A 20215-nucleotide genomic window follows, 5' to 3' on the forward strand; every position below is an offset into this window, starting at 1 on the left:
CATAGAATAGTGCTAAAAAATTTGTTTTGTGACTTGATTTTTTTTTCTAGTTAATGCATGGTCTTGTCCATAAGTGTATTCTAGCACAGTCTTAATTTTTTTAGGAATGTAAGGGTTTTTTGTTTTGTTTTGTCCATGTTACATTTTCATTTTACCTCTTGTAGGTGAAGGAGGAAGATATTTTCTTCCTCCTGTTTAGCCATGTGATTGGTTTTTTTTTTAAGATTTTATTTATTTATTCATGAAAGACACACACACACACAGAAAGGCAGAGACACAGGCAGAGGGAGAAGCAGGCTCCATGCAGGGAGCCTGATATGGAACTCGATCCCAGGACTCCAGGATCATGCCCTGGGCCAAAGGCAGGCACTAAACTGCTGAGCCACCCAGGGATCCCCTAGCCATGTGACTGTGTGGAAAGACACCACTCACAGCTCTAGGAGTACACCCAAATAGGTTTAACTCTGTCAGTATTTCCACCTTCAGCCCCTGTGATGGGTACAAGAATGGGGATGAGACAATTTGGGCCAAGAACCAACAGGTAAGAGATGCCAGGACAAGTAGATAGATCAGAAGAACCTTGTTTTTTTCTGGATGATTTTTGAATTGTGAAGCTTGAAGTTCCTATAGCCATTTTGTGACCATAGAGGGGAACCCTGAACTGCATGAGGAAATCTCCCTCTGTGACCCTTCAGGACGGGTAATTCTTACCTTTCCTCTGTTCTTTTTTTTTTTTTTTTTTTTTTTTTAAGATTTTAAAAATTTATTCATGAGAGACACAGAGAGAGAGAGGCAGAGACATAGGCAGAGGGAGAGAAGCAGGTTCCTCACAGGAGGCCTGATGTGGGACTCTGATCCCTGGACTAGGATCACAACCTGAACTGCAGACCTTGAACCGCTGAGCTACCCAGGCATCCTGCCTTTCCTCTGTTCTGAAAAGAGTTCCCCTGGAAAGAGGGGGCCATCGAGGATTTGTATAGAATAGTTCTGGTTATAGGTTTGCAATGAGCCAAACCTGGCTTCAAATCCCAAGTGCAGTTATACTTAGTGGAAATCTTACTCTCTGATCCTCAGTTTCAGTGCCAGTAAAGTGGGGGAAAAACCATACCTATAAGTTGTGAGAATTTAAGTAATATATTGAAGAGCATGAGTATTATGAGATTGGGGTGTTGTGAAAAAGACACAACAATACAGAGGAGTGGGGAGGGAAAGAGGGTGAGAGACAGAGGGGATGCAACTAGTCTGGCTCTGGGGATCTTGTTAAAATGCAGATTCTCAGTTGAGAGGTCTTGGATGAGGCCTGAGCTTCTGTGTTTCTAACTAGCCCCCTCCTCCTGGTGATACTGATCAGCTGGTTTGTGGATCACTTAGGTAGCAAAGTTCTAGATCACAAATGAGGATGGACCTCATCACCCTTACTTTCATTCTCCTAGAAGCTGTCTCTACTATCCATTCAATGTCAGTTCTGGATGTGTTCAATGTTCTGTGTGTTGTGTTTGCTACTACATAGAGGAAAAGGCTTAATTATGGCAGGCAGAGGGGATGCCCCACCACTCCTGCTCATCCTGTGTAGCTTAACTGGAAACTCCTTTATGAATGGAGCTGAGCTCATAAGTCAGAAAGCATTGGTGGAATCATGACCAAGGCCTGGGTGGTGGGCTTCTGGGGAGGGAAGGTAGGAAATGGAAGGTTCTCAATGTCACCAATTCTCACCATTGTTCGATGTTCACATCTCACTGCACAGGAAACAGCTTCACCTGCAGTTTCCTTCATGAGTCTAGGAAGATCAAATTATGCTTTGGGTATAAGGTAGGTAGGAGGGGGACTTGTTTCCCATAGGCAAGAATTTTACATGTGGCCAGAATCCAATCCCAGGATTCTGCACATTTAAGATGGAATTGAAGAGCAATAGATTCAGGCTCAGAAGAACTGCATGTCTCTCAGAGCTCTGAAGTTACCTGCTCAGGTTCTTGGACAAGCAACTTGACCTCCCTGAGACTCATATTTTTTCACCTATAAAATGGAGGTTATCAAATAGCACAGGCTTCCTAACAACCCTATTATGAGGAACAAGTGAGAAAATAGATGGAAGAACTTTGAAAAACAAAGAAAACTATACAATTGTGAAGAATTACAGGGACAAGAGTTCTAAGGCAGCTTAGCTACCCAATTGCCCAACTATAAAATTATGTCTAAGACTTTAAAAAGCCATTAAGTGGGGCCTATATATACAAGAGAGAGAAAGGTACACAAGCTGCTCAGAAAATCTATCATGTTCCATGCTGTTTCCCATGGCTGGTCATCCTTGCCCCCAAGATCAGGACGCTGGTCAGGACAGAGCCAGTCAAAGCAAGACTCCAAATGGTGGACTAGACAGATGGCCCTCTGGAGGTGTGCAGTGTGAATTTAGCTTGAAGCTAAAGAGCTCTTATTGCTTTAATAAAGCACATTTGAGTAAGAGGATGGAGTTGGTTTCTTCCATATTGCTGATACTAAAATGAGAATACTCCAAAAATTCAATGTAAAGAGGGAAAAGAACAAAGAAAGTATTCATACCTCTCCTCTGCCAAGAGTTATACTGATTCTGGAAGCCTGCCGACTCCCTAATATTCTTTTCTAATTCGTTAATCTGAATTAAGAAATCCCTCACCCTTATTCTGAAGAGACTGGAGCACATGCTCTGGATTGGTTTCTTGATGTTTTTGGAAGAAGCAAGAATAACTCAGAAACTACCAGGCATACAGAGCAAGAGATCTGGGACCTGGCCAGAGGAAGGCATGGAAGATTCACTGGTCACAAACTCTTCTTGTGTCTTGGTCTACATGGTCCAATAATCAGAAGATGTTTTAGACTTCATGAACAGTATGGTCCTGATAGTAATGAAATTGGGATACTGAGCTGGGAATAGAAAAGATGAGCAAGTCAAAGAATCAACTGTGTCCAAAGAATGATTCTTTATTTAGCTATTGGCTTCTACTCAAATGTTTTCTTCTAGGTGTATCTTTCTCTGACATCTATTAAACAAATTAATACCCACACCCAAGGCATAGATCCACATTGAATTCTTTTTCCCTCCTCCTCTATCTCAGCACATGACATCCTATAGTTTTTTTCAGTATTCTCTCTTCATTACTATATGGTAGTTTCATGACAGTTTGATTTCTTTGTTTACTATTACATACTCAGTATCTAGCACCATCTGAAAACTATAGGTGCTCAATAAATATCTCTGAATGAATTAAGTCCCAATATCAATGTCCCTGAATCCTTCCTTCACCTTATAGTTTTAGATTATTCTTCTGCTTTTTCCCCCTCATTCTTCTTATCTCCTTCTATATTTTTATTAGCCTACTTTAATCATTTTCACTGTCATCATCAGATAAAATTTTTTGTATTTCTATTTGTGGAGAATTTGAAAACCTATGGCTCTCCAAGGCAACAGCCTCCTGGCAACATATCCATTGGGCACAAAAGGGTCCAACTGTTGCATTTCAATTTAAACATTTCTCAATCTCCTTCAGGCAGGTTGCTTCCTTTGTGCAATCTACTCCTCAGGGAATGTTTCTCTCCAGGGCATTCAGGAAAAGCGACTAGGATTGTTAGATAAAAGGAACATCATACCATCACTTTCTTGGTGGTATCATAAATCAGGGGCAAATGGTATGTCCATGTTCTAACTCCCTGAATTGCACAGTGATTTCTGAGTGGCAAGAAACATATTTCTCTAGTGTGAGAAATTTTGTCACAGACAGGAAAATATCATTGGAAAATATTTGACATGTAGTAAGCACTCAAAATTTTGGAGTAAGTATGTGGATGAAATCTCCCTGGATGCTTCCCTTCTCCCTCCTATGTTGGTGGCTTGAATGTGGGGATTTGTGGTAGAATTAACTACATGTCCCTACTTTTTTCTCCGAAACCCAGCTGTCCCTGCGTAGCCTCTGTCTTCCTGTACATAAAACATTCCCTGTGCATCTGGAGACTCAGAGAGAGGACCCTGCAAATCTGCACATGAAATTTGCAGCCCTCAGCTTCTGCACCTGTGGGCTGAGTGGTCTGGAATATATTTGTGTTTCCCGGTCACACTTGGAGCAGTGAGATTTGACCTTTAGAAAGCAGTGGTTTGTTGAGAGACTGTTCTTAGTTCTTTTTAAATCATGTACACATTGCAGAAGTCGGACACCTCTGCCTACCAAAGGCTGAAAGAATGTGCCTTGAAGCCAAGTCTAGACAGAATTCCAAGGCAGGGGAGTCAGTGGGACAGGGAAATCACCACAGGGTCTATGCCAACTTTCTGTCCTGCTATTTTACCATTTTTGTGTTTCTGGATTTTAGCCAACATGAGAGGTCTTTTGTGCCAAGAATGACCATAACAAGTGGGTTGGGGTTTCCACTGAAGGTTAATTTAAATGTTTCACCTTCCTTCAGCTCCTCATTTAGAGTGTGTTACTGTTCCCGAGGCAGCCCCAAGACTTTCCAGGCCTCTGGTTTACTGAAGGAAGGAGCAAAGGGAGGCCAAGCTACTCTGTCATTTCTCAGTTTATAGACACCTGTAATCAATCATCAGATGGATGGGGATTTACAAAAACAATTGAATTAGGAAAGTACTAATCCCAACTGTCAATGTGATGAGTAAAATACAGAATGAAAGTGAAGAAGACAGGCAAGATCTTTTTTTTTTTTTCACTTTCTGCAGATGTCCAATCCAATTTTAACAACTCAAGGCTGTGCCATACTCGATTCACACAGCTGGCAGCCTATTAAAAGCTGGCACCTCAAATCCTCACGTGATTCATGATCTTTATCTTAACTGCCTGTTCCACCTATTTCAAATTTCATGTCCTGAGGGTAACATTCTCCCAGTATCTGACTTTCCTTGCTTATAGTGTGCTCTCTCCCTCCCTCATCCTACACATCCATTCAGTCCTGTGAAGAGCTGCCCCCGGTGTCTCGGTGAAGTAGGACCACTACTTCTAGATAGGATCAGTACTACTAGAGTGTTTCTGGGATCCAGTCTTAGGATCTCTCAGTGATCTCTTTACAGTTCTCAGAAGCTTTCTCAATGAGGATTTAATTCCTCAATGACTTTGAAACTAGGTTTGTGAATTGAGTATATGATTACTCTGAAATTAAAAAGTTGTCTCAGAATAAAGACAGAGAGGAATAGGATTATATAGAAGAGATAACGACTGTATAGCATCTTATAGACATAAAGCACTGGTCACATTATTTGGAGATATTAGTAGACCTAGTACCCAGTTGGTAGTAATGTTTCTTTTCTGAATTCTGGCTGCATATCAGCATCACCTAGGAAGCTTTTAGAAAAGCTGATGAATGGGTACAATCCCAGAGATTCTGGTTTAATTGGTCCAGGTACAACTTGAGTATTGGTATTTTCTAGAAAGTCCTCCAGTGATTTTTTGAGCCTCCAGGATTGGTCTCTAATGGGCTTCTTCCCGTTAGCTTACCTGCCATGAGTCTTGTCCATTGTTCCTTTCATGACAGTGGATTTCACAAAAGCTTAAGGTGATTTCTCTTCAGCACACTTTCAAATGATTCTTCAACTTGGACTTTCACTATGAGAGGCATTTGTTGAAAACAAAATACAAAAAGATCACATTTATGTTTTTCTAACAGTTAATTTAAGCATTGATAGGCACTTGCACATATAAATATATACCCAACGCAAATATAACACATCTTATGTATACACAGAATGTGGGAGGACAGGCAATGCTGTGTGTGACCTGCTGAAATAACATACTTTAAACTTTATTTGGAGAAAATCTGGAGATTGGCCATCATAAACTTGGGTGGGAAGACATTATGGGGAAGCAAACTTTGCCATCCCAAAATGTGTCTCTTTGACACGTGGATCGTTTCAGGCTGATTATTTTGAAAAAAACAGAAGACTTTAAAAGTTTTTATTTTTGCCTGCCCCCTAACTGCCTAAAAGAATGCAGAGGACCTATTCCAGGAAGGGAGCTATCACCATAGATAACTACAGTATCACAGGAACTAGGTATGGAGTACAGGGAGGAACCTAACGAAGCCTGTTTGATAAAAAAAAAAAAAAAAAAAAAAAAAAAAAAAAGTCCTAGTTTCTGAATGGCTCAGCAAATACTTGTTTACTGAACATTTATTCTATCCATTTTTCCTGTGAATTGTCTTCCCTCTCTGTGAAGCCTGGAATCCCTAACCCCTTCTCCTTAGTCCAGAATGACGATATACTTCATTTTGCCTATCTTGGAATCTCTCATGTTTACGTCGATTCCCTGTACATATGTAGTTAAATCTTATTCTCTTCTTTAATCTGTCTCATGTCAGTTTAAATCTCAGACCAACCAGAAGAATATTAAAGGGTAAAGTTTTTTCCTCCCCAACATCTTTCATGGTGAGGGGGCCGCCTGAAAGACAATCTCTCCTGTTGCTCACAGTTTTAATCAATTTTTTTATTTTCAAAGTAGTCTTCATGTCTTCTTGAAGCAAGACCAGTCATCACTGAGAAGATTAAATGGTATATCAACCCTTAGCATTATAAGCTTTAATTTTTTTTCATTTTTCAGATATTTCATGCTTGCTACATTAGAGTTACAAGTTCAAAAATTCTGTGCTCAAATTTCTTTTGGTCTTTGAAGAACATTCACCTTGAAAAGGCAGGCCAGCAGAGGTTAAGCAAAGGTGTTTGATACTTGCTTCATGTTCATTGAGGAAACTACAGATTATATGACTTAGTGATTATAAAGCAATTAGAGTAGTGCCCTGCACCCAGTTAATCCTATATAAGTGTTTGTTAAATAAAAACAAATAAATATAGTGGAAAGCTTCTCTTTTTGCTTCCTGAAGCTCCTTCCTCAAACTTATTATAGAGAGCAAAGCTTCCAGGAGCAGGGCCATAGTAGGACATTCAGGCTTGCCTTCCTAGCACTTTTACTTTCATTGATTCCTTCCTAATAGTCTAATAGCAAAGGCTTTTTCTTTGCCAGTTCTTTTCCTTTCCAGGAAAATTTAGGAGTGCTTTGTTTTATCTCTCAGATTTGGGAGGAGGCAGATTTGGTAGAGAAATTAGAAGTTGAATTTAAAGCAACTCAACAAGTTCCTACTAAGAATCACTGTTTGCATATGCATGTGTATTTCTCATTATACTTTACACACACAAACAATCTATTGGTTTGGGATGGAAGGAGTTTGCAATCTGGTTGATACATCCATAATTTATCCATATCCTGAATGTCTTCCTGCAAAGAGCCTGACACTAAATGGAATAATTTTCTTAGTCTATATAGTGACAGCTCCTTAGCTGTAAGCAACTAAGTTAGACTCTGGCTGACTTAGGTTAAAAAAAATGAATTTGTTGGGAAGATAATGGAGAATACTCAGAATTAAGGAAAAGTTTCATTATTATTTTTCCTAAAGACACTATGCTCTATTGTGTTTTGTTGGACAGGGTGAGAAATTCGGATTTAATTATAATGAGAGAGGAAACCATCAATGGATTTAAGGGAGAGAAGTGGTGTGACCTAATATGATCTGATTTACATTTTCAGGTAATGTCTCTAGCTGCTGTGTGGCTAATGGATTGTAGACATGGGAGATGGGATTAGGATAGTAAGTTAGGAGACACATTTCAGTCAGGTGAGAAATGATGGGGCTCCTGCTAGTGGGAAATATCCACATGGAGAGTAGTAAAGACAAGTGAAACACATTTTTAAGGTTAGGAAAGGGAAAGAAGCATGAAAGAGGCTCCTCACCAGAGGCTCTAAGGCTTCTGACAGGATCAACTAGGTGAACAGTCATGCTACATACTAAGAAGAAAAAAACTGAAAAAGAAATATGTTTGATGATGGTATCAAAATTATTGTTGTGGCAGTTTGAAGTGCCTATTACATATCCCCGTGGAAATGGTAAGTCAGGAGTAGGGATCTGAGTCTGGAGTTTCAGGGAAAAGCCAGGGCTGGGGATATCTCTTCAAGTTTTCTTTCTTTCTTTCTTTCTTTCTTTCTTTCTTTCTTTCTTTCTTTCTTTCTTTCTTCTTTCTTTCTTTCTTTTTCTTTCTTTCTTTTTTCTAAGATGTTATTTATTCATGAAAGACACACACAGAGAGAGGCAGAGACATAGGCAGAGGGAGAAGCAGGCTCCATGCAGGAAGCCCAATGTGGGACTCAATCCTGGAACTCCAGGATCACGGCCTGGGCCAAAGGCAAGTGCTCAAATGCTGAGCCAACCAGGCATCTCTCCCTTCAAATTTTCTATAGGTGAATTTAGAGTGGTGTGTGTAGATGAACTTTCTAAGTTAAAGATAAGGAGAGAGAACAGAAGAGGGCTAGGATGGCACTTTCAGGTGGGTACTTCTACATATAACGGTCAATCAGAGGAGGCTGGTGAGGGAGGAATGAAAGCAGGGGAGTATGGTGTCACAGCAACTCAGACAAAATGCATTAAATCTTGCTAAGAAGGAAAGAGAAGAGAGGCCGCCAGTGGATTTGGTGGTGTCATGGAGGACATGGGTGACCTTGACAGAGGCAGACTCAAGGGTATGGTAGGAATAGAGGTCTTAATGGGATGAGATTTTTTTTTTTTTCATTCTCCCTAAAACAGTGGGAAGCAGGGAATGGGATGTTAACTGGAGGGGGTGTAACCTCAAGGTAGGAATATTTTAAGGTTGCCTGTTTGGATGGTGATGGCAGTGATCCAGTAGAAAAGGAGAATCTGATGATTTAGCAAAGACTGGAGCCAAGTCTTTGAAAAGACAAGAGGGCATGAGATCCAGGTGTGTAATTGGAACAGTTACCATTTGATGGGAATGGGAACTTCATCCCTGAGCAAAACGCAGAGGGCACAGAACAGGTGGTCAGCAAATATGGTGGAGGAGAGAGGAAAAAGCTCCTAGCTACTCACTTGTTTTCTCAATAATGAGGCAAGGTCATCAGTTGAGGGTGAGAGTAGCCATCGTGTAGAAGATATGAGGATAGATGGGTAGAAAATAGTTTTTTAAGGAGTCTAAAAAGGAACATGAAAGGGAATACATGCAGCGCTGCCTGGAACTATTGAGTGTCCAGTTCAGATTTTGGACATGAAATTTGAGACCAGTCAGTACAATAGGGTTTTTGTCCACCAACATTTAGCTGCACTGGGGCAGGACCCATGGTTACTATTATTATTAATACTAACAGCTGGCAAACATTGAATGCATACTTTGTGTCAGATGCTTTTTGAAGCACTTTACAAGTGCTTACTTTATGATGTATGTGCTATTATAGGTAAGGAAACTGAGGCACAGACAGATTAAGTAATTTGTTCAAGGTCACACAGTAAGTAATGGCTAGAGCCCATTACAGATCCTAGCAATTAGGCTCAAAGGACCACATAATTTGCACCTTGTAGTGTTATTACTAGGAAAAACAAGCCAATGGTACATAAAGCATCTAGCACAGTGCTCTGCCCACAGGAAACATTCAATGACTTCTAGCTAATATGAATAACAGCATTTAGAGATTTACTCCATAGAAATTTTTTTAAGTTTTTAAAAAGCTGACATGTGTGGATTCTGAGACTAGCACCTGGAACTTATAAATGTTGGTGCACTTCTGCTCTATCCTCCCCACACCAACCTAGATAATGGGACATCTCCAGCCTTAGTCATTTGACAGCCAAGAACCGTGTTGCCATGGGAGGCCACTAGGTGGCGCCACCAAAGAGCAGGCCCGTTTCATTTACCTTCGGGTCTTTAATTCCCATATAGGTGGGCAAGCAGAAGCTGGACCTTGATAACCAAAAGAAGCGTTGTCATAAGTAAGTAAATAAGTAAATAAAAAAAATATATGGACAGAGAAGGGATGGAGTTGCATTTAAAGCATATATTTGGAACAAGGCGTGGTGGAAAGGGAGGTGGGAGGGAATGGGGTGACTGGGGGGGGCACTTGACGGGAGGAGCACTGGGTGTTATGCTATATATTGGGAAATTGAACTGCAATAAAAAATAATTTAAAAATTTTAAAAAAGCATATATTTGGGCAAGCAAATAAAACAAAGAGCACGTATATCCAAAGAAACTGCTCCTTGATAGGCCAGCAAAAGCCAATGCAAATTTCTTGTGCTTGCTTGCAAACTAAATAAGACAGAAATCTTGCCCACTTTCTCTGAATCAAGCTCTGCTCCAAAACTGTTAAATCCACGGGTCAGACAAGATTTCAGACAGTGGCATGGACGTACACATCTTTTCCTTTTCATGCCTCCATCATAGGTAATTGAGATGCAGAGCTGTAACTAAGTAAGGTCTGTGTTTCTGCCCCCACCTTCAGCCCAGCCCAATCCATAATTAGATAGCGATCTCTCTAGCTGGCAGCTCCATCCAAGGTCAGCAAATGAATCTCCTAGTGTTCAAGGAACGTTGCCTCAGAAGGAGACTATTCCAGGTATCCATCCTCGTTTGTGCAACACCTGCATTCCAGTCGTTTCTTTCTGAATGGTAAGTCAGCCACAGAAACAGCACAGCATACTTGCCTTATCTCTATTTCCCCTCACGGCAGTGATGTAATGCGATGGAAATCTCTGCCTGTTTATTGTATCATCAGCAATAGCTCTATGACTACATAGTATTCTGAGAAGGGTGGAGATACAATTAAAATGTAAGTAAACTAAAAACCCACCTCCCCACATTATCCCGGGCTTCGGGTATGTTCCACCCTCCCTGTCCCTGGCCATGTTCAAGTCTTTGTATTGTTTCCTGGATTGTCCCACTAAGGCCATATGTATCTGCTTGTAGCCAGTGCAACTGAGCTCCCCAAACACAGATTCCCATGAAAACGGAACAAAAGACGAGGGAGAGGCAGAGCATGTTAAATGTCTCATTAGGCCTTCTGTCTGATTCTCATTAGATTCGCTGACTGCTTCTCATTAGGCCCATTGCCTCCACTTCTTGCAGGCCCTGAATATGTAGGCCAGTGCTTATTGTCATGGTTGGTCCAGAAGATCCATTTCATTTATTCACAAATTGAATGTGGCTTCTGAAAAGTCCCGGGCAATTTTTTTGGCAAAGTTGAGAGAGGCTTATTGTTGCTATTTGCTATTTTTTGAGCAATCCTAAGCAGGGTGGGCGGGAGAACTCATTTAAAGACCCAGCACAAAAACTTCAAACTCTCCTGCAGAATTGGGAGGCTGGGAGATAACTGGCCAGCCTGTATGTGCGGACATCAGGAACGGGTGACGTTGTGGGCAAAGTCACAAATACGACTGGGTAAGACAGAACAAGATGCTCAATGGCAGGGTGTGGAAGAGGATAGTTGTCAGGGACCACTGGTGACTGCAACTCCCATCCTCCCTGATCTCTGGGAACATTTCCCCAGTTGTTGAAATAAGAGCCAAATGATAGTATGGAAAAGTCACCATATAGTCGAATAGTCTACAAATTATGTGTGCGTGTGAAAAGAAATCACTTATATCTCATTATTCTTCTCACTGAAACATAGTGCCTGCTTCCTTCTACTGGGAAGAAAGCTCCCAATATATGTTGCCGTCGATGACATCAGTGGACATGGCCCTGAATTACAACACAAAAACGTGTATCTCCAAAAGAAGAAACAGATATAGATGAGCATTTCTCAAAAAGTGGCAAACAAATGCCTACTTTCTACATTCTCTCTTTGCTATTGTTTTGTCTTGATGTTTGAGTTTTTTATTTGGTGAACATGATAGGGATGCAAGATGGTTTTGAGAGTCATGTGGTGCCTGAAATCAGAAGAATGATACTCACAGGGAGTATTTATTATTATTATTATTATTATTATTATTATTATTATTATTATTTTCTTCCTGGACAGTGAAGTTCAAAGGAGATTTGGTAACTTTACAAAGTGAATGTTTCCCTCCTGATATGTGACTGAGTTAGATATAGAGGAAAATCAGATTGCCCAAGAGAAACAATTGTGAAATTAGGTATCAGTATAAGATTTGATACCTTCTCCCTCCCTTATGATCTCACACAGAAGGGAGAGAAAAGGTGCCTCCATAGAAAACCTTCTCCTCTGTCAGGAAGTAAGGCTGGTATTCCCCAAGGAAGGAGAAGGGTTATGACTCACTGAGGAGGCAGCGGGTGTGGTTCCTTTTAGACATGCTCCAGCTGCTCCATAAGCTGGAAAGACATGGTCACTTCTCCTTTGTGGATTTTGCCTGAGTTTGCAATGTCCCACTTCTGAGATAGAGCTGAAAGCATATTTTTATCCTGTGTTATATGAAGAATTTCTGTCTCCGTACATGACTGTATCAATGCAGTTACATATTTTTAAGGTTACTGCCTTTCTGTCAGGCTAAGTGGTCAGTCTTAAAATGACCCTGCGTAGAGACTAGAGGATAGAACTTGTTGTATGAAAGAGTACAGCCGTTCCAAAGAGGCCTCTATGAAAGTTTTTTTCTTTTTCCCCTCCCCTCCAATATTGACTTCTAAGCAACTTTCAGCATTCTCGGTGAGCCTGCCCTCACCCTTTTGTAAGTAAGTACTTTCTCTTCGGAGGACTCGACTTCTGAATATTCCAGGAAATAGGTATCCCAGACTGCAATGCCCCATTCACAACATTCCCAAATAAAAAATCTTTCTTTTTTGCCTAGTTGGCTCACAGAATACACAGTTTTATGAAGCCTGTTTAAGATGGCAGGTCTCTGTGCTTTAGTATCTGGAGGAGACATTCTTATTGGTGCCTATAGGCCATGATTGTGGAGATGACATAAAAATTTTGGCTCTAAATCTCTTTAGCAAAAAGCTCTGTTCAGAGACAGGCTAGAACAATGGGCTGAAAGTGATCTTGGCCTTTCAAGGGCTTTATCCTATCCAAAGTTCCAGCAGGAGAACCTGATCTCCCAGAAAGTATCTCTTTTATTGCCAACCGTAGAGAATCACTGACAAAACTAATTAAAGAATTTGAACCTCATTCTGTCTTTCCTTAGCTGACCCTCAACCAGGGGCTGGACTCGAAACAAAGACACAAGATATAGAATATGAGGCTCTCACCAGGGTAAATAGGGCTGCATGCTCTCATTCCCTTCTCTGAAAGAGCTACTTAAACACAAAATACCTCACTTTTTTTTTTTCTTTTTTTTTACAATGGAAAAAGCTTTGGGTTGCCATCAGAAATAATGAAGTTTGAAGTTCCTGAATGTTATCCATTTATTGGACTCGACTTTCCACCCTTTCCTTGAATTCAAGGAGCCAGGTCAAAATGGTGAGTTCTCATGGAAAATTAAGCACTCTTCTAAGAGTGCTTAGAGAAATATGGTTGTTTCAGGTTTCAGACTCTCCAGGGGATGATGGTCATTGATTTCCAGGCTTAAGACAATGATAAAGACTTCCAGATATGAATGGACTTATGTGGAATCTGGCCAGTCTACCTGAAAGGCCTCCAGCCATAAAATTCTTGGTCCTGTCCTGGATATTCACCCCTCTTGTTCTTTATTTTTTCCCTACATTTTAAGATTTCACAGTTTGGCAGTCACAGCAATGATCACATGGAATGGCATTTATTGATTGAATATCTTGGCTGATTGAAGAATAACTATTTTAAGATTGTGAAGTGATTTCTGAAAGCTACATAATTATCCACTGAAGTGAAGGGATCTATTATAACACATCTTTATTAGTTATATAGCTGATATAAATTTGAAGAAGAGGGCCTCAGGGAGGCTCCGAGATTTTTTCATTTTATTGATACGGAAGAATATTAGGCGTAGAGATTCGTAATTTATTTTTAAAATTAAAGAGCAGAAACACAAATGCTATTTTATTTTAAAATACATTTTCTTTCTGTCTTAGCTTTGGTAACACTAAAACAGAGGTTTTGGCTCAAGAGCCATCATACAAAAATAATGAGTGGGTCTCCTTTCTTGATTTGTACGCTAACTTGACCCACTGTTACTGCCCTGATCAGGCTACACAATCCTGTTTGATCTATGGAGATGGCCCTGGTTGAACGGGCTTTTCCAAAAGCATTTTACATGAAGTCAAGGCCTTCTTAATCCAGAGTAAAGCTATGTATATACAAGAGTGGCTAAATATAAACAAGGGTAGACTCAAGCATGTGTTCCAAATGGGAACTCATGTGCTCCTCTCTGGGTCTGGCTGGAGTATTGTTCCTGCTGTGTGCATGCCTTAGGATATCACCCAGGGAACCGGATGCAATGCTTTGGCACATCATCTAATCCCTCACTCTGGAGACCTAGTCTTCAGTGCCAGATAGATTCTCTTGCAAATGACCAAATACTTGACTTTGAACTTTTGATGAAAGATTTAATGTGGGGTGATCAATGAGTAAAACTACATTATGCAATCCCAGAAATATGCAAAAAGTAAGAAAATGAAGTGGGAAATTAGCATTCTTGGATTATTTGACCATGAGAGAACAGAAATTGCTTGAAGTAAAGGCTTTTATGACAATGGGATCCTGAAGGAATTGCAACTAAAATCCAAAGAAAAAATGAAATAGTTGTATGTATTTTTTAAAGTTTCTGTGTTCGATTGTGCTATGTAGAATCCACTATTTTCTCTTCCTTTAACAAAATCTTGGGTGTATTCCATAACTTCCTGGTCACATTTGGTAATTAAAACTTAGTGTGGCTTAATTTAAACCCTTAATTGCATATCCAATTTACAGCTAGAGCTGTGACTCTGGCTGCTTACAAAGAGGGTGGGGGGCAAGATCTGGCTCTGGATCAATACTATCCCCTCCCTCCTATAGACCCAGCTCCTCAGGGAGACTGAAGGAGGGCTAGGGACTCAGAGAAATCCTTCCTTAAATGTCCACTTGCCTTGGGAGGGAGGAACTTTTGGACATTGCTGTGATCTTCCTGGTTCTGTCTACTACTAGTGGTATCACACAGGTGTCATATGTGTGCTTTTAAGCTTGCCCCACTCTCCCCAAAATAGCCTTTCTTGCCATCAACCCTCTGTGGATATTCCAGGTCTTCACTTGGTGGCTGCTGGAGGAAACTCATGGCTCTAACTCCTCCACTAATGTTTGAGCTCCTTTAGGTGGAGCCAGTGAAAGGCTGGGGTCCCCTTTCACATCACCCAGGGATGGAAAGAAAATTAGGTGGGTTGGAGATCACCCTGCCCTTCCCAGGTGTTTCTGCCACAGTCCTTCCAAGTTCTATATTCATTCATGCCTTCAGAAATTTCCAGACTGAAAGAAGGCCACAGATTGCATAATTCTGTATGCTTGTGCCATACCTCGGGGGTAGACATCAGGCTCCCCCCAAAAGTCTGGCACCTATTCTTCTGGAGACATGTTGAGGGAGGGTCTGCCAACTTTGGAAGCTCAGGAAGCTTCCATTTGGAAAATGAGATGTCAGTGTCCCTTTATTGCAGATGCCCCACTCATTACAAATGACTCTCCAAGAGCCCCCCTCAGTTTGTTTCAAGAGGGGAAATACACTTTTCCTTGGCTCTCAGTTAGGAGTGAGAATATGCACTGCAATTCCCACAAGGCCCTTGATAAGCACCTCACCTCTTTCCTGCCATCTTCCCCAGACTATGGAGGGCCTGGTAGGATGGTGCTTTGTAAGAGTGAGACTTTCCTATTGCTTGTCGGTTACCCTGAGGGATGACATTATCAGGTCCCAATGCACGGTGGCTGCTTGAGGGTCTTGTCAGAATATGGGGATATCTTTGTTTCCAGTGGTATTAAATATCTTGTTGTAACAGCAAAATTGGTACAAGTGACTTATTCAGGAAATATGTGATTCTAAAAATGTAATTGTTTTGGTATATGAGGGGCAAATGAATGAAAGATTACATTTCACACAGTCTATTTTAATTATTCATTCTCAAAATGGTTTTTATACTGAAGGCTCAAAGAATAAGCGTTTGCTTCATGAAAATTAGAAGAAGGAGATGGATCTGGGCTTATCTTCTCAAATCATAGGCTCAGAGCCACAGGACGAAGTTAGAGTCATGGATTCTATGTTGCATCATATGTCTACTTGCTTAGAATCCTCTTGGGAATTGGCTACTAACTTACAGCCTAAAAATCTTTGGGTCCATTCATGTACCCATCCCTTCTTCTGGCCACTCTTCCTCCCAGCCATCCATTCATCCATCCATCTCAGTGTTCTGACTATCGCTTAAAGCATCATAATGTTTTATTATACAGTCCAAAGGTCAATTGCACTGGAACATCTGGGTATGTATTTTAAACAAGTGCCCCAGATGAGTCCAATTAAGTTTGAGAAACTAATGAGACATTAAAGTTTCTGAAACTCGGCTACACTGAAGACTAGGGGAAGGCAACTCTTCACCAATGAAATTGATGGCCAGTCTCCTCAGTGATGTTTTCCCAGGCACAACAGGTCTCAAAAAGAACCTCCCCTTTAGACAGTTCAACATGTTTCACCCACATGCAAACTTTGATGTGCATATCTATGAATTCAGAGAGAGAGTTCAAACCAGAAGTAAGCTGACTCCCTGCTCTGTAGCCTCACAACATCCAACAGTAAGTACTTCTTTAGCATCTGAAATTATCGTTCATTTATTTGCTTACTGCTCATTATCTACCTTCTCAAACCTGAATGTAAGCTCTTTTGATATTCAGAAACTTGCCTGCTTCTTCACTGTGATCTGCACCACCTGGAATAGTCCCCAATACAGAAAACATGCTGTAACTGTCTGTTAATGACTCAATGAGCCACAGAAGAATACCTGAGTAATGCACATTTTTTCCCCAAAAATAATTGGAAGGCATTGAAGTAAACTAAGGACCACAATGTACTGAAGAATAGATGGAGTTAATTTTGGAAATATTCCTAAAGGTTCAGATCTTGAACTAACATCTGAAAACCCTTCTGAAAGGTATAGAAAATGAACAGCAGAAACTTGTTTCTCCTCTGTAGACCAGTTCAGCCAGAAGCCTTGAGGCAGAAATTGAGGAAAGGGTTCTGAAAATGAATGAGCCCAGCCTTGTTGGAGCAGAGAGACTCCGGAGAAGAGAAGTAACAAATGAGAGGGGCATCAGGGTGGGGTAGGTAGAGGAGAGTTGGAATCAATGGTCAGAAGTTTCTATTTGGTCCAGATGGTAATAGGAAGCCACTGGAGGGCCATGTTTACACATTTTCAAAATCCAATTAGGATACCACATGTTTTTATGGTCTAATCACCCATTTTGGACCCATTAAATAAATTAGTTGAGAGAGAAAAACAAAGGGAAAAATAAAACGATGTGTCATTTGATAGCATTAGGAAATCATGGGATAAATGTGTGAAATTGGAATGTTTGACCTGGAACCAAATTAATCCAAATATGGTCTTGATGACTGAGTCTCGAACTGAACTAGGCCCACGCTAATGTTTGAAAATGTGAACAGTTAAGAAAATACAAAAGAAAGGATGGTGGTTTGGGTGAGGAACATGGTCCATTCTCTCTCTTTGAATGGTTCAGATATTTACTTGCCGAGGGTGGAGGCCCAGGGCAGCTGATTTCTCATGCTCGATTCCAAGCTCTAGGTTCTAACGGTTCTATAAGAACACTGGTTGATACACATGAGGCGGAAGCAGCTGTTCCAGTGAAATTCCCTCGGGAGAGGAAGGCAGGCCAGCCATCCAGATGGGATCAAGCAAAGGGAGGAGGATAGGGGAGAAACAGACACTGGGAACAGGCTGGGATTTGGTGTGGCACCTGCTGTCCATCCTGTCCTCAGCCTTAGCCACAAGTTAGAACATACAGTAAATGGGGTGTAGTGACAAAACAGAAGAGTTTTCTTGGCAGAAAGAAATCATCCTCGTTCTCTTGTGCTAGGAGGATTTTATTTTTTAGAACCCCATTACTCAGAGTGTGGTTCCCCACGCAGGGCATCCACAGCTGCTGGGGGCTTGTTAGAAATGCAGAAACTCAGGCCTCAAACCAGACTAGCTAAAGAAGAATCTGCACTTTAACGTTCTTTCCCAGGTGACTCGTAAGCACATTAGTTTGCAAAACATTGTGTCAGAGGGTTTAAAGCAAACTAGATAAGATAAAATGAGGTGAGAAAAAATGAGAGGATTATAATCCTATGTGACAGAGAATAATGCATTGCCAATTGAACCTGGACAGGGTACAAGAACTGCTACAGACCCACCCACATATAGCCAACCTTGAAGACAAACTCACAGACGTACCTTTGTGTACACATAGGAGGAGCATATCTGCTGTTCCAACCCGAAATCAGCTTGTTTTTTCCCTTTATGATGTAACTTTGAAGCCACTGTCTTTCCTCTGAATTACACTCAGTTCCTTTCATGAATTCTATTTTATGTTCTTCCCTGTTTTGCTTCATATTCCACTCTTCTATCTTTCTTGAGTGCAGCCCCAGGTCAACCAATAACCCAGGAAGCCAAACCGAGACTGTTAGAATCGTAATCATTTGCCATTCAGCTGGCAGTTTCTCAAGTGTGGAAATTTCCAGGAACCAGGCTTTTTCCAGGGCCCAGGGACCCTCCCTCATTAGTTCCAGTGAACCTTCTCTCACTCTGAAGTATTTACTTACACTCCTCATGAGGTTCCAGACTTAATTAGCTCACGCTCTACTGTGCTTCTTCCCATCACATCACAAACTCCTTACCGCTTTTTCTTTGAGTTTTTAGTCTCTGTGCAGGGCAGTGCACCATAATGGCTTAGGGCAGCAGTTCATGTCTGACGGACCTAGGTTCAACCTAGCTCCACTACGCTGTGATACTGGTCCAGTTATTCAGCCTCTAGGGGCTGGGGTCTCTTTACCTGTAAAATAGGAATACTAACACCAGCTGCACAGAAATTTGTCATTATCAGAAAGACAATGTTATCTAAAGTTGTCAGCACGCCACCTGCACATAGCAAGTGCTCAAAAAATGATAAATGGCAGCTATCTGAGGCCCTCAATGGTAAATTCATTAGGTAATATTTATTTATAAGAATTATTATATCAAATGGCCTCATTTATGTTGTGTTACTTCCATTCTCTCTAGACAGGGCTGCCCTAAGATTCATGTAAGTTTTTAGGTGAGGACAGTGCTCCCCATTCATTCAATTACACTCATCTTATATCCAGAGAAACTAAAAGAAAAATTAAAATAAAGCAGAAGAATGCAAAATCAGGAAATGTATCATGCTAGAACTAAGGGTGTGCTTTTTGACTCTCAGGATCTATAATGAAAATTCTAAATGCAAGGCAAAACAGGCCTGACCTTATGTAAGTATTTCCACATTCAGAACTCTTGTAAATTTCTGTGTGAGTTACATAGTTGCCAGCACAATAACACCACCTGCAAGTCACCATTGATAATCCAAATAAAGAAATTCTGATAAAATCTTATATTGTTATTTTTTTTAAGAAATTACTTATGTGTTTGCAGAAAGTTTTGTCCCACGCAATCTACTGTGCTGTTTCAGAACAATGATAAATACAAATGGCATTTCACTTCAAGCTGCGGAAATAATACATGATTTCTGGTCCTTTGGCTGACCAGTCATTTATCACAGGTCATTTACATAGAGCAAGATGGCTTGGTAAACTAATCACTAAGCTCTTTCATGTGGTACCGTGTTCTTAGTACATCATGTGAAATTAGTTTGATGATTTCAGTTCCTTCTCTTGGGATCCATAACCCAGTTCATAGACTAACCAAAAACAATTTGGCTGAACCCACCAGCCTGTATCCACATTCAGGACTGCTGTGTCTTGATGTTGGATTCATTGATAGCCAGTGAGTCAGTTCTGACTTCTGAGAAAGAAGCTTTGGCTGAGAACATAGATAAAAATATAATAATAAAAAAGTGGTGTATGTGCATGCATTTGTATGTGTATAGATATTATATGTGTATATGGGGTGTGTGTGTGTGTGTGTGTGTGTGTGTGTCTGCAGTGATGAGCTGATTTGAGAGGGCAAATATTCTGACAGATTTTCAAGTGGCTACTTAATAAAATTTTGATCATGACATATTTAGTTGTTTTTTTAAAAAAAGAAAACATTGACTTTAGATTTTTTTCATTAATTTACCTTTCTTATATCTCATACCAATATTTCTGGTCTCACATGCTCTTCTAAAACTTTGCTCTTCTTCCATGAAAAGGTAAGGCTAAATCCTCTCTCCGTGAAATTGTGTAGGCCTTCGTGACTGGCTGCAATGAATAAACTATTGCGGATGTGAGGTTGCATGACTTCCAAGGCTAGGCCATAAAGTGTGTACAAGCTCCTCTCTCTCTCTCTCTCTCTCTGTTTCTC

The 20215-nt window shown here is 40.7% G+C and overlaps 2 long non-coding RNA genes across 19 annotated transcripts in view; one reads left to right on the plus strand and one right to left on the minus strand.

Moving 5' to 3' along the window:
• LOC140613152 (uncharacterized) overlaps positions 1 to 20215 on the plus strand; it is a 44464-nt gene that overhangs the window by 20942 nt on the left and 3307 nt on the right. For 4 of the 16 annotated variants that reach the window (XR_012014306.1, XR_012014298.1, XR_012014292.1 and 1 more), the window contains exons 5-8: positions 7448 to 7547; positions 9743 to 9792; positions 10302 to 13007; positions 13107 to 13214. This is a non-coding gene — a long non-coding RNA (uncharacterized lncRNA). Of the gene's footprint in view, positions 1 to 7447; positions 7548 to 9742; positions 9793 to 10301; positions 13008 to 13106; positions 13215 to 16574; position 20215 lie in introns of those variants that run through there. The other 12 variants (XR_012014299.1, XR_012014297.1, XR_012014294.1 and 9 more) reach the window with 12 other exon arrangements.
• Positions 1 to 20215, minus strand: part of LOC140613154 (uncharacterized) — a 172107-nt gene that overhangs the window by 18288 nt on the left and 133604 nt on the right. For all 3 annotated transcript variants that reach the window (XR_012014310.1, XR_012014309.1, XR_012014311.1), the window contains one exon: positions 5469 to 5576. This is a non-coding gene — a long non-coding RNA (uncharacterized lncRNA). The remainder of the gene's footprint in view (positions 1 to 5468; positions 5577 to 20215) is intronic.

Source organism: Canis lupus, chromosome 21 (assembly GCF_048164855.1).
Source record: "Canis lupus baileyi chromosome 21, mCanLup2.hap1, whole genome shotgun sequence".
NCBI lineage: Eukaryota > Metazoa > Chordata > Mammalia > Carnivora > Canidae > Canis > Canis lupus.